The sequence below is a fragment of the Perna viridis genome, chromosome 13 (genome assembly GCF_037379345.1).
Source record: "Perna viridis isolate PV_CMFRI_1.1 ecotype Kerala chromosome 13, ASM3737934v1, whole genome shotgun sequence".
NCBI lineage: Eukaryota > Metazoa > Mollusca > Bivalvia > Mytilida > Mytilidae > Perna > Perna viridis.
This window is the reverse complement of record NC_142457.1, coordinates 34,509,963-34,522,155: the sequence shown is the minus strand read 5'-3', so window position 1 is coordinate 34,522,155 and position 12,193 is coordinate 34,509,963. Positions and strand designations below refer to the sequence as shown.

Below are 12,193 nucleotides of genomic sequence, written 5' to 3'. Positions count from 1 at the left end.
CAAAACTGTCAACGTATTGTAACTTTGTGGCTTACCCAATCCTTATACAGATCTACTCATAACCAGTTAATTCAATTATGATGTTTTAAACACAGAAATGTACCTTTCATCCTACAAACGATCAGAGAAAAAAAAGGTACTTACTACAAGTGCTTTGTCACAAATTGAAAGCAAGTTCTATAATTTCTCGACTAACGATAGGAAGTAATGATGGCGAATTCCATTGAGAGGGAATCCATGCAACAACCAGGCAGTGGGTGGCACGTGACAATTTTGTATAAAAAGATTCAACCATTCCATACCACAAATACATCCTTTTTCAAAATTGAAAGTTTTTGATTAACCTCAACGATTAAAGAGATATAATTTACATACAAAATATTGAAATTCATTGAAAATGGGGAAATAAATCTTTAATTTGAGCATTTTTTTTTGCATTGTTAGGTGATTTTAAACTATATTCTACATGATATATACATTACATTGGAACAAAAATTCTGTGGGATAAAACTCATTCTGTGCCAAAGGACCGATTTTCGTACAGACTCGTAAGCCTCTTAAGTCCATAATTTACAGTTAACAACATGGCGCATGTTTTCATATCGGTTAATAAGGAAAAAAAAGGGTAAATAGCGTACATCTTAAAGCCAATTTGTGACAATATTTTTTTATTTAACTTCGGTCAAGGAGGTAGATCATAGAGTAAGGGAAATAACTCATGAAATCAGTTATCATGAGTGTATGTATGTATCATATTCAATTTTTCAAAGCCTGTCAAGCTATAATTTGAAACAGAATGAAATCAGTCCAAGTTACTTTGATGCTTATAAGATTGATGTTAAATGCTAAATACAAACGTTCCAATAACTTGTAAGAATTGTGTCCCTTACCCTAGGTCTACCTCTTTCGACACCTATCTGAATCAAACCAGTCTATTAAAGTCCAGAGGAACTCGGTTTAGACACCTTTACTAATGTGCTTGAAGAAAATAAAACTATAGCAGGAAGTCCTTCCAGAGCACCTGGACATCGAAAACAGACAAACACAACAAAGAACACAAAGTAGCTAAAATCATACATACAAAGTCACAAAATTAAATGAGCAACTCGGACTCCACTAAAAACCCACTAAGTCATTATAAGGATGTAATTATAAAGAAAACAGTTTAAGACATCCGACTGAAATGTAGACTGCCTCGGTGGTCGCAATGTAGCCTGCTCGCCTCGAGCCTCGAACCCCGACCGAGTCACAAAATGGTGTATCGAATTGGCTTGCCAGATACGTATACAGATCTGTAGTTTACCAAATGACACAATTATTATACTTTTAACCAATAAAATTTCTTATCCTCTCAAATATCATATTTTTCAAGTGTTTTCTCACAAATTACAAACGCATTACTACTATACATTTGTTTAATTTCTCAACAAATCTAAGGAAATAAGGATGACTTTGATATTTACTTTCGCTGTTTTTTTCTCCACAATGGTAGCAACATGTGCAACAGTAAGAAATATCAGTAGTCTTTCGTTACCTCTTGTGGATAAAATGGCGGCATCGCTGACGGCTAATATTGATATGACTGATATGAAAACTGTTATCAAGGACTATATAGACCAAGTTGTGAAAGAAAACGTTGCTGCTTCTTTGAATAGCAGTCTTGAAACTGTAACCATAGCAATGGATAAAATGAAGTCGGAACTTCTTACTTCAATACAAGGTTTGTAAAACTTTAGCGTGGGAATAGTTTTATGGTTGCCTCATCTTCAACTTGATTCTAGTCTACTAAGTCCTTAGAAAATACGACTATTTGAATCATTATAAAATATAATTAAAAGGAAACGGTTCAAGACATCCGACTTGAATGTAATGTACCATCGCGGACTGACTCGGTGGTCTCAAGTTAGCCTGATCGCCTCGGGTGCAGAAGGTCGTGGATTCGAACCCCGACCGAGTCACAATTGCAAGGAAGACTTAAAAAACGGTAGTCACTGCTTTTACGCCATGTGTTACGACCGATTGGCTTTAGCGTGTCGGATTTGTACAATGCAGGGTTTGTATGATTGGTCAATCGTTCTCGTTCTGAAATGCATGAAATATCTGCCATAGGACGTTAAACCATTATCAATCAAATAATGTACTTTGCTAATTCTGCTGACCAAAAAACATAAAACATCAATAATACTGTCAATTTAATGGGTTATCAAACAATCATTTCTGCATTTCAGATAACATTTCGATTTAGATTTCATGGAAAGAAGTATGTGTTTTTCCTCCATTGTGCACCCACGGACTGATTCCTACAGAAAATATCAGGAAAATACAAAGTTTATGTAATATATATTTTAAGAATTTAGGTCTTTTTTCAGCACCAAGACTCTCTGACTAGTGAGTTAGATAAAAGAAATCGGAGTGGAATTTACACAATTTATCCTGATGTTTCTCAAGGTTTCGAGGTATTTTGTGAAATGGATACAGATGAAGGCGGATGGACTGTAGGTTGAATAGTTCCGTATTTTATGACATGTGGCTTACGAATGTTTTCGTCTTGTCATAATTATAAGTTCAAAAACCTCATCCGAAACATTCAGTATGCTACCTACTGGCATGTGAGGTTATCTTTTTCCCAGAACATATAATTAAGTACTTCACCGTCTAAGAATTAAGCAGCATGTGTATAAGTGGCACATGAAGGATGATTTACTTTATTATCTAAGTATCATACCTCATAAACTCTAGAAATAACCACCAAAGTGTCTGTAACGTTTGCTGTTTTAAGATATTGATAGGTCAAATTTAATTGAAATGGACTATGGAAAAATGGGGGGGTACTTTTTCCCTATATAAGCAGAATAAAAGCTGCGTCATTGGTGCTTCTAAATAAATATAAGTAGCTTTTCGGTTATTCACTAAATATATTGAATATATTTGAGACAAATACAAACAATTTGATGAAAATGATATGCTACCAATTGCATGATTCTCACGCAGAATGGTATTTAAAGAACAGAAGTAAAGTCAGTGTTTTTACATTATAAATTGAAAGTGAATCAGCACGACACAAAATATTCTGTATGATTTAAAACTTGAAGTGAAAACTGGTTAATTTAGATATGTAGTGAATGTAACACATTTTTGTCATGATAAGAACTACCGAGGCGAAGTAAAAACCCGGTACACCTCAATCAGATATTCACGTCTTTTCTTGCATAATTATATTTATTACCGATTAAATTTATATATTATAATCAATTTGCAAGTAAAATGTGTTTACCAAACTTTTCTATTCCGGAAGTCTCCATATACGGAATTATTAAACTCGTCATTTTGTAATACAGTATTATTGCATAAGGTTTTTCATATCGGCTTAGTTATTGGTCCGAGGATAACCATATTAGACTGAGTCAAATTTTGCTGGCCGAAATCACCCCAGATTTGTCTCCAAATAATTTTTTGACGTCAATGAAACAATGTAATTTTAAATTTTGACGTCATCAATCTTTAGGTTGAAGGAGAATTCAGTACAAAAACAATATATATATCATTTTCGCCAATGGCGTCTACAAGTATAAATACTTCTACTGGACGGCTGAATCCGGTTTTGGCGAACTTTTATATTTTGTACTGTATTGGCATTTCTGATCATATTTAGGCTAATGTTCGAGCGGTAGTCAATAATTCCTCACATTCCTTGATATTGAATACTTATTGATATATTACAATACATTGTGCATAATGTCATAATATGTTGATTTAATGCTTCACTTTTATATTGAAATATCATAAAACAGTTACAATTCTCCTTTGTACTAGTCAAAACTGCCAATACACTACAAAATACAAAAGTGCGCCAATACGGGATATAGCTGTCCAATACGTCTTTTTTGACTGGTTAAAATTCATATTGGCCTAGCGTATTGGACTAGTTAGCCAATAAAGGTATAATTGCGTAAGGTTTTCCATACAGGCTGAGTTATTGGTCCTCGGCTAGAAATATTGGAGTTCGGCTACGCTTCAGTCCAATATGGCTAGCCTCGCAATACCATTATAATATTAATCAATATTAGTTTGTATAGAGACCTATTTTATCTATATTAAGGAGTTTACAGCCTCAGACAATATCATTTCCTTGGGACCATAAAGTATCATATTGAGTAACAAAGACAACAACTGTTTATCATAAAACCATATTGTTTTCTTATTTGAAGGTTTTTCAGCGACGCAAAGATGGTACAGTAAATTTCTTTAAAGATTGGGAGTCTTACAAATACGGATTTGGACCTTTGAACTCTGAGTTTTGGCTCGGTAGGACTTCGTTTAAATATGAAGCCTACACAAAAGTGCCACAAAAGCAGCTTTTTCAAAGAAAATTTTTAATGAAAAGATTGGGAACAAAAGACTTATTAAATTTATATCAACTGCAGTTTTAAATTAAATAAATTAAGGCTTTTTAACGTTTGATGAAAACAACTCGTACAAAACTTTTCATAATTCATTTATTTTTTGTCAACTGTCTTAGAGAGTAATCAAGGGATTCAAGTTTATAGCGGTAATCAAAAGAATGTAATCCAGAGACAAAGACCAGACATGGAAAACAGACATACACAACAAAGAACACAAAGTAACTAAAACCATACATACAAAGTAACAAAAGAAAATTAGCAACTCAGACTCCATTAAAAACTGGCAGCTTACTGGTAGGGTAAGCATCCTCTGCTTTTCTAGAAACACCCGCCTTTAATCATTCTGACAGAGAATCAATGTCTTTATGTTTTTTATCCATTTTCAAATACACCTGGTAGTAATATAAGAGCAAATTAAAGCAAGGAAGAATAGTGGGAAGGTCCAGCTAAAGAATCATTGGCAGTATGGTGATTTGGCCTCGGTTTAAAAAAAAATCTCTTTCTGAAACCGGGCATCGTAGCCGAAAAACATGACTATATCTATGTTTTCAATAGTATTAAAATTAAGTTGTAGTCTTTGCAAGAATCATGCAAATTCTGTAAAATGTGATACACCTAAAATAAGGCTACATATTTTTATTTTTGTTTTAAAGTTACCTTATAGGACTGTATGATGAAATATATAATTATTCATTCCAATCTTTCTTCTCTTAGGAAATACATTTAAGATCAAACCGTTTCCATTGTATTTAAGCGTCATTGACAGAGTTATCTCCCTTAATTTTGGATTTCACTGTACATTCTATATAATTTTTATTTCATAAGAGCACATGTTATATGAAAGACCACATGTTAATTTCTGTTTACTATGACATTGTCAACAAAATATCAGAAATAAAATATGTAGACTGTCCAACCATGTATCACATTTTGCTTTAGTCGAAGCCGGAGTGCTACTAAACTGTGTAACTAATAATCTTAGTACAACTCTTATTGTTATCTTTTTGAATTTCGAAATTATTTTAATTGTTTTTTTTTTACAAACATGACTATATCGTACGACTTGCAGTTTTTTCTTCATTTGCAATTTGTTAAGTTTTAATTGTTATCTATTTTTTATTACATTTGTCATCAAGCTGCCGAGTGGACGCATAACTCTTGTTCAAATTGTTACGAATATTTAAACACATGACACGAGATTTGTATCAAACGAGTGTTGATATGTTGATATTGTAACATCGATATCATCTGATGAAATCACTTACTAGAGCATTACGTGGTACACAAACTACACATTAAACGCCGGTCGTAAATTTTAGATCACAAAACATAAAATACAAGTTTCGTAGAAAAAATAATAACGCGTCAGTTAAAAGACAAAAAGAACTCTGTAACAATTCATATTGCAAACATAGTTACATTAATTTCTTTTTTTTTCAGTTCAATACTGTCAAAAAACTTAACTTCTTCAAGAGTGCATAAATACGATAATAGAAGAATCTCAAGCTAGAATCTGTTTATTTCAGGAAACGACAACATCCACAAAATAACGTCACAAGGAACGTACATGTTAAGGATTGATTAAGAAGACTTCGAACATAACAAAAGATTTGCCAAATATGGAACATTTACAGTCGGACCAGAAAGTAAGGGATTTAAACTAGAAGTGAGCGGATATAGCGGGGATGCAGGTAAATACATTTCAACTTCGTGTTTTAAAAGTGATTGATTGATCCATGATATTTGAATGGCAGAAGTATTGAATTTGAGCACTGAAGTCTTGACTGGATTAAAAATACAAATGCTCGGGCACTTTATTTATGAATAAATTTTATGTTTTAATAAATTAAGTAAAGTTCGTTTTAAAAAAAATGTAATTTATGAGAAAATTTGAAAGAGAAAAATAAGAAAAAATACATACAGTTTTGAAAGAAATAAAAATGGAAGTTGACAAAATTTGAAATAAAACTATTATATGCTTTAACCAATTGAAATAATAATATCCGTCATATCTTTCATTAAAAAGTGGTCTTCTCAGAATCAGTCAAATTCTGAAATATGTGATACCCCCCTCCCCCCCCCCAAAAAAAAAAGGCTTCACATTTTATTTTTTGTAATTAAGTTATTTTGTTGCTTTTCCGTTCATTCCACATTCAAAATTAAGCAGTTTCTAATGTATTTTAGTGCCATTAACAGAGATACTTCCTATGAACAAGGGTCATATGTGAAAAGCCACCTGGTAATTTGTGTTTATAATTTTTTAGTGTTTTAAACGAAATATCAAAAATAAAAATATGTAGGCTTTCCACCATATTTTGCATGATTCTTATAATCCTTTCTTTAATTTGACAATGTTCGCTTTTCCGTTTAAAAATAACAAGGATATCAAAGGCATATGAAATATTCTATTTTATGTTACAACAATGTGTATAGAAAACAATGGTGGGTCAGAGTGCTCGATTTTTAGTATAAAACATTTGAAATTTTAGCGGGAAAAGGATCTCTCTGGATTTTCCAATGATTTTGACTTCGTAGGCTTAATCATTTTAAAATTTATAATTATGTTTAACCTGGGTAAACCGAACACCTGTCAAAACGAGACAGTTTTTTAAGTCCAATAAAGGTTTCCTTGTACATTTCATCGGTAAGATCTTTATGGATCTTCCATTAGTTTTATGCACACACTGTTAAATTGTTACTCTAAGCAGAAAGATTATTTAGCGGAGAGATACGTTGTGAGTAAGGGAGCGGTTATTAGGTCTGCGGAAGCATTTGCCTTCAATAAGTGCATACGATGTATTGCTTGGTGGGTGTGACATTTAGACGTATAAATATGACGTTTTGAAACCAAAAGTTTCATATTGTCATATATCTGAAGGAAAGATCGTTTCTTAGTTTAAACATATTTATTCAGGTACAATGTATATAAGCACAAGCAGATACATTACACACTTTTGTAAACAAACAAACTCATGGTATGATTCGGAAAGAAGCTAAATAGCTTATACAAAGGTCCGTGTCCTCGTCTCTTGACCGATCACCAAGAAAACATGTATAGTAGTAGACTTCATCGTTAATTCTAAAACAAAACATGTATAGTAGTAGACTTCTTCGTTAATTCTAAAACAAAACATGTATAGTAGTAGACTTCTTCGTTAAATCTAAACAGTCGAAATTGCATTATATTTGTACTTCAGGAGACTGTATAAAGGAGCACCAAAATGGAAGTAAGTTTACAACGAAAGACAAGAATAATGATAGATGAAAAAATAACTGTGCTGAACAATTTAAAGGCGGGTGGTGGTATGGAGCATGTCACGCCAGTAACTTAAACGGACTGTATCTAAGAGGGAAACATACTTCATACGCCGATGGTGTAAATTGGAGTACTTGGAAGGGATCTAAATATTCACTAAAGTCGACTGCTATGATGATCAAACGACAATAAAAAAACTCAAATGCTTGTGCATGAAATACAGTCAAAAACAATCATGTACAAAGCAATAAAAACCTAGGTTTAGCATAGCTCATAGTTCATAGCTCAAACTTCCAACGCCTGAATGTTTGAACAAAATTCGAACAAAAGAAGCGTCCATGTAAAAGCAAGCTAGGAGCGCCCGTTTCAAAGCACGATATCAGCGTTCGTTTAAACGTACGATGGAAGCATTCGTTTAGCGTGCGTTTGGTGTGTACGAAGGTCTCACTAACCACTTCTAACGTTTCCATTACTTTACATGTTAAACAAGTAACTTTAAAAGTTTCAATGTGAATTCCCAGGACAAATGACACCTTAAAGTTGCATATCATTGCAAAAGTTATAATTCATAATAAAAATCATAATTCTAATTCTAACGGTACAATGACCGTTGAAATTCTTCCCAAAATTTACTTGAATAAAAAATACTGAAAATCAACATTTTTACCTTTTCTGCTAACTGACAGCATGGAGGCAAATTACTCACACATTTAAACAATATTCATGCACTTTTGTAGTAAACTACAAATATGATTTTAAAGTACACCTTCTCAGCTTTGTTTTGACTACTTTTGATCAGAATACACACAAATAATGTACTTACAATGCATATTTCTAGGTTCAATGTTTTTTTATACTACATGTCCATAGGGGTGGCCATTTGACCCGGATGTAGTTAGTGAGACCTAAGCGTGCGTTTGGTAATTGTACGTGTGGGAAACCTAAACGTCTCAAGGAGTGTAAGTAAACACTGTGGATTGCCAAATAAAATATCATTAGACAGTCACTGTAGTGTCCTTTCCAAACAAGCACAATCATTATAGGAGCTTGGTCTGCTACTCTAACTTTAATGATATAACAAAGCCTTCTTAGCTTCGAAATCGTCATATATGGAGTGGGATTTGGAACTCATTGATGACTAAAATCGAAATTCGAGATAGTAATAGATATTTAATGGAAGTTATCTGTATAGAAAGTGCCTTGACCCCATCTCTCTCTCTCTCTCTCTCTCTCTCTCTCTCTCTCTCTATATATATATATATATATATATATATATATATATGTGTGTGTGTGTGTGTGTGTGTGTGTGTGTGTGTGTGTGTGTGTGTCTTCAGTTGCGTCTTTTACAATTATAATATCTTGGTTACAACTGATGTACTTAAGCCCATGTCATTGTTATGTTGTCTTAAAATGAAACATGTTCAGTGGTTGATGCTACCTAAAGCAGGGAAACTATTAAAAGGTCAAAAGATTAAAAAGAAGTGTTGAACATCTAATATGGGAAGGTCATTCTCCGGGACAGATTCTTTAAACGCTTCAGCCTGTCCGCTAAAAAATACAAAAATCTTTCAATCGGGAAAAAGTGAATGCTAAGTGAATATCAGCCGATTGTCAATTGATGTTTCATTTGAATATTGTCCTAGAATTTCGAAAGGCCTGTCTGTAGCGGTAAGTAAGTGAGGAAAAGAACGACTGTCGCAGTCGACAAATACAATAAGTCCAAAATCAGTCGTATATCGCAGGAGTTTGTTGATAATGCAATGTTAGACTTCCCTGACCTTGTGTATTAGCCAAGTCGGAAAAAAATTCACCAGTATGTACTCCCTTCCCTCTCAACCTGCAAAGTTGTTACAAGGCCTAAAAATATATTATTAATTTCCATTAAACGATATTGGGACTCCTCTACCATTTAGCTTGTTTTAAAAGAGGGTCTTATAAAACGACGTCATGGTGACTACGTGTAAATACACAAATTTTACTGTATATATGGCAATTAAAAAAGTCTTTCATATCGTCATTATTCTGAAGTTTTTTTCCAAAACATTACAGGAACACATTTCTTTACATCATGGTGTATATATGAGTAAACAAATCACCTGTCTGAACGGAAATATTTTAAGATCCAAAAGGGTTCCGTTTACACAAGGTTCATTCATTGTACCATAGAATTGTAGGCTTTTCCTATGCAAGGAACACTATTATACACTTTTTAAGGTGCATGGTAAACAGGAGCATTGTGACCCAGACCTTCTGACCTTTCGGAAATGTATTCATGCAGTTTTATCAAGATATGACATGAGTTTGGCACAGCCTACAATTTACATTTTCCGCTTCTTTCTTACATTCGTTGTCGTTGAATAACGGAGCGATACCCGAAATAGGCGAGATAAGGTAGGTAAACAGTTGTCCATTTAAAACAATTAGTTAAGCAAACAGGATTAATAAAGTGGATCAATTTTAATTCAATTTAAAGGCTTGTTCTAATTTTAATTCACTTCCCTGAACTATTTCTGTAAACCTATCTGATACCTATTCCGCTTGGCTTTACGTATGTATTGAACCTTGCGTGTAATGCTCGGTGTAAATAAAATCCAGTCATAATTTGAAAACGAAAAAAAAAAAACAACAACAACATATAAACCAGTAGAGCACAAACAATTCTACAGAAACAAACAACTGTACTTTAAAGGCTAATAATATCCATCTTTTGTTGTTTGTGTTAATTATGAATTCTAATTCAGACAAAAAGTGAAAAAAAATTAACTCGCTGGAGTCTTGAATTAGTCATCGTTATATATCCACAGACGAAATTTGACAAAGCACGAATATTGAAACTCACGAATAATGGTACATTAAAGCATGTCTAAACAGAAACCCTTTTGGACTTTAATTTTCGTATCTAGGTAGCTGATCAGTTTACTCAATTAAACTACATTAAAATTAGTATAACATATTTTAACAAGTGTCTGATTCCACAGGTTTTAGATTACTCAATGTTCGATTCAAACATGTGTTACAGAACATTTTGTTATTCATCATCATTTAATTGGGCTATGAAAGTATGGATGATTTTTAGGCGTCAGTCGTGGACTTAAGATTAAAAAACTTAATAAAAAAACATGCAATTATCTTAAGGTAACAGTCGAATTTGTCTGTAAGAGTGCCAATTAATTTTCAAAGTTTTTCGTTCGTTTGATATATCGACGTTTTGCTACGAAATCTGGCTTTACTCTCACAACTGAATAATTTGTGTGTGTGGGGGGGGGGTTTATTATCTATTATTTATTTTTTGTTTTGATTGTTTGGTTTTTGTTTGTTTTTGTTTATTTTGTTTTGTTTTGTTTTGCTTAAAGGATAAACCCTAATTCTAAATTTTGTTAATATCCCCTTCTATATATATAGAGGCAGTATACCATTACCTCTACCATAAAATGTAGATATATTTTTCAGTTGATCTGTCATTGTCTAACATGTGAATTGCACTTTCTTTGTAGAGCACGGATAAGTCAGGAGTTCGTGTTTGTTGATATTATTACTATTTAAGTAGTAATCTTTGTAAGAATCATGCAAAATACTGTAAGATGTGATAAATCCCCCATAAAAATGCTACATATTTTCATTTTTGTTATTAAGTTGCTTTATATGTCTATATGATATAATGTATAATTATTCATTCCAAACTGTCTGCTTTTATGAGATAATCCACATTAGAAATTCAACAGTTTCTACTGTATTTTTAGTACTTTACAGAGTTACCTCCCATATAGAGAACATTCTATTTAATGTTTATGTCCTAAAAACAAGGGTTGTATGAAAAGCTATATGTTTATTACTGTTTATTATGACATTTTAAACAAAATATCCAAAAAAAATATATTTAGGCTTTCCAGCTGAATCATACTTACATGATTCTTGGTAAGAGTGCTACTTAGTGCCTATTTTTGGTCTACATATGCTATATTTCCATAATAATCCATTTCTTTTATTCAATTCTGTAATACGGAGAAAACCATACTTTCATTTCCCACTAATTTCAACAATTTTAAACAAATTCAAGAACGATAACACTCGCAAACGGCAAGTCTCATGTACAATCTAAATGATTCTTATCTCGAAAGTGCAACAATTACCGAATGATAAACTAAGACTGGTTATGTGGTTAATAAATGCTTCTGAATTCAGTGGGTTTTGACATGCACGTATCACCTGCCGTCTCATTTTATAAAGACCTCTACGCGTTTTTTGTTTTTGTTTTTGTTTTTGTTTTTTTTTTTGTTAAAATCATCCAACAAATCAGGAAACTTATAGTAAATAAAATTATATAGTAAAGCTACAAAGGCAAGAGAGGTTTATTTATGTTATAAATAAGTAATAAAAGTGTTATAAATGTGTTATAAATGTGTTATAAAAGTGTTATAAATGTGTTATGACTGTGTTATAAATGTGTTATAAATGTGTTAAAAATGTGTTATGACTGTGTTATAAATGTGTTATAAACGTGTTATAAATGTGTTATGACTGTGTTATAAATGTG

At 32.6% G+C, this 12,193-nt stretch overlaps 1 pseudogene across 1 annotated transcript; it reads left to right on the top strand.

The window, feature by feature from the left end:
- Nucleotides 1-1,367: 1,367 nt before the first annotated feature.
- Nucleotides 1,368-8,110, top strand: LOC148600585 (ryncolin-1-like; annotated as a pseudogene). The gene is made up of 5 exons (XR_015918020.1): nt 1,368-1,720; nt 2,370-2,495; nt 4,209-4,305; nt 5,930-6,094; nt 7,601-8,110. The product of XR_015918020.1 is annotated as a ryncolin-1-like (transcript).
- The last annotated feature ends 4,083 nt before the right edge of the window (nt 8,111-12,193 follow it).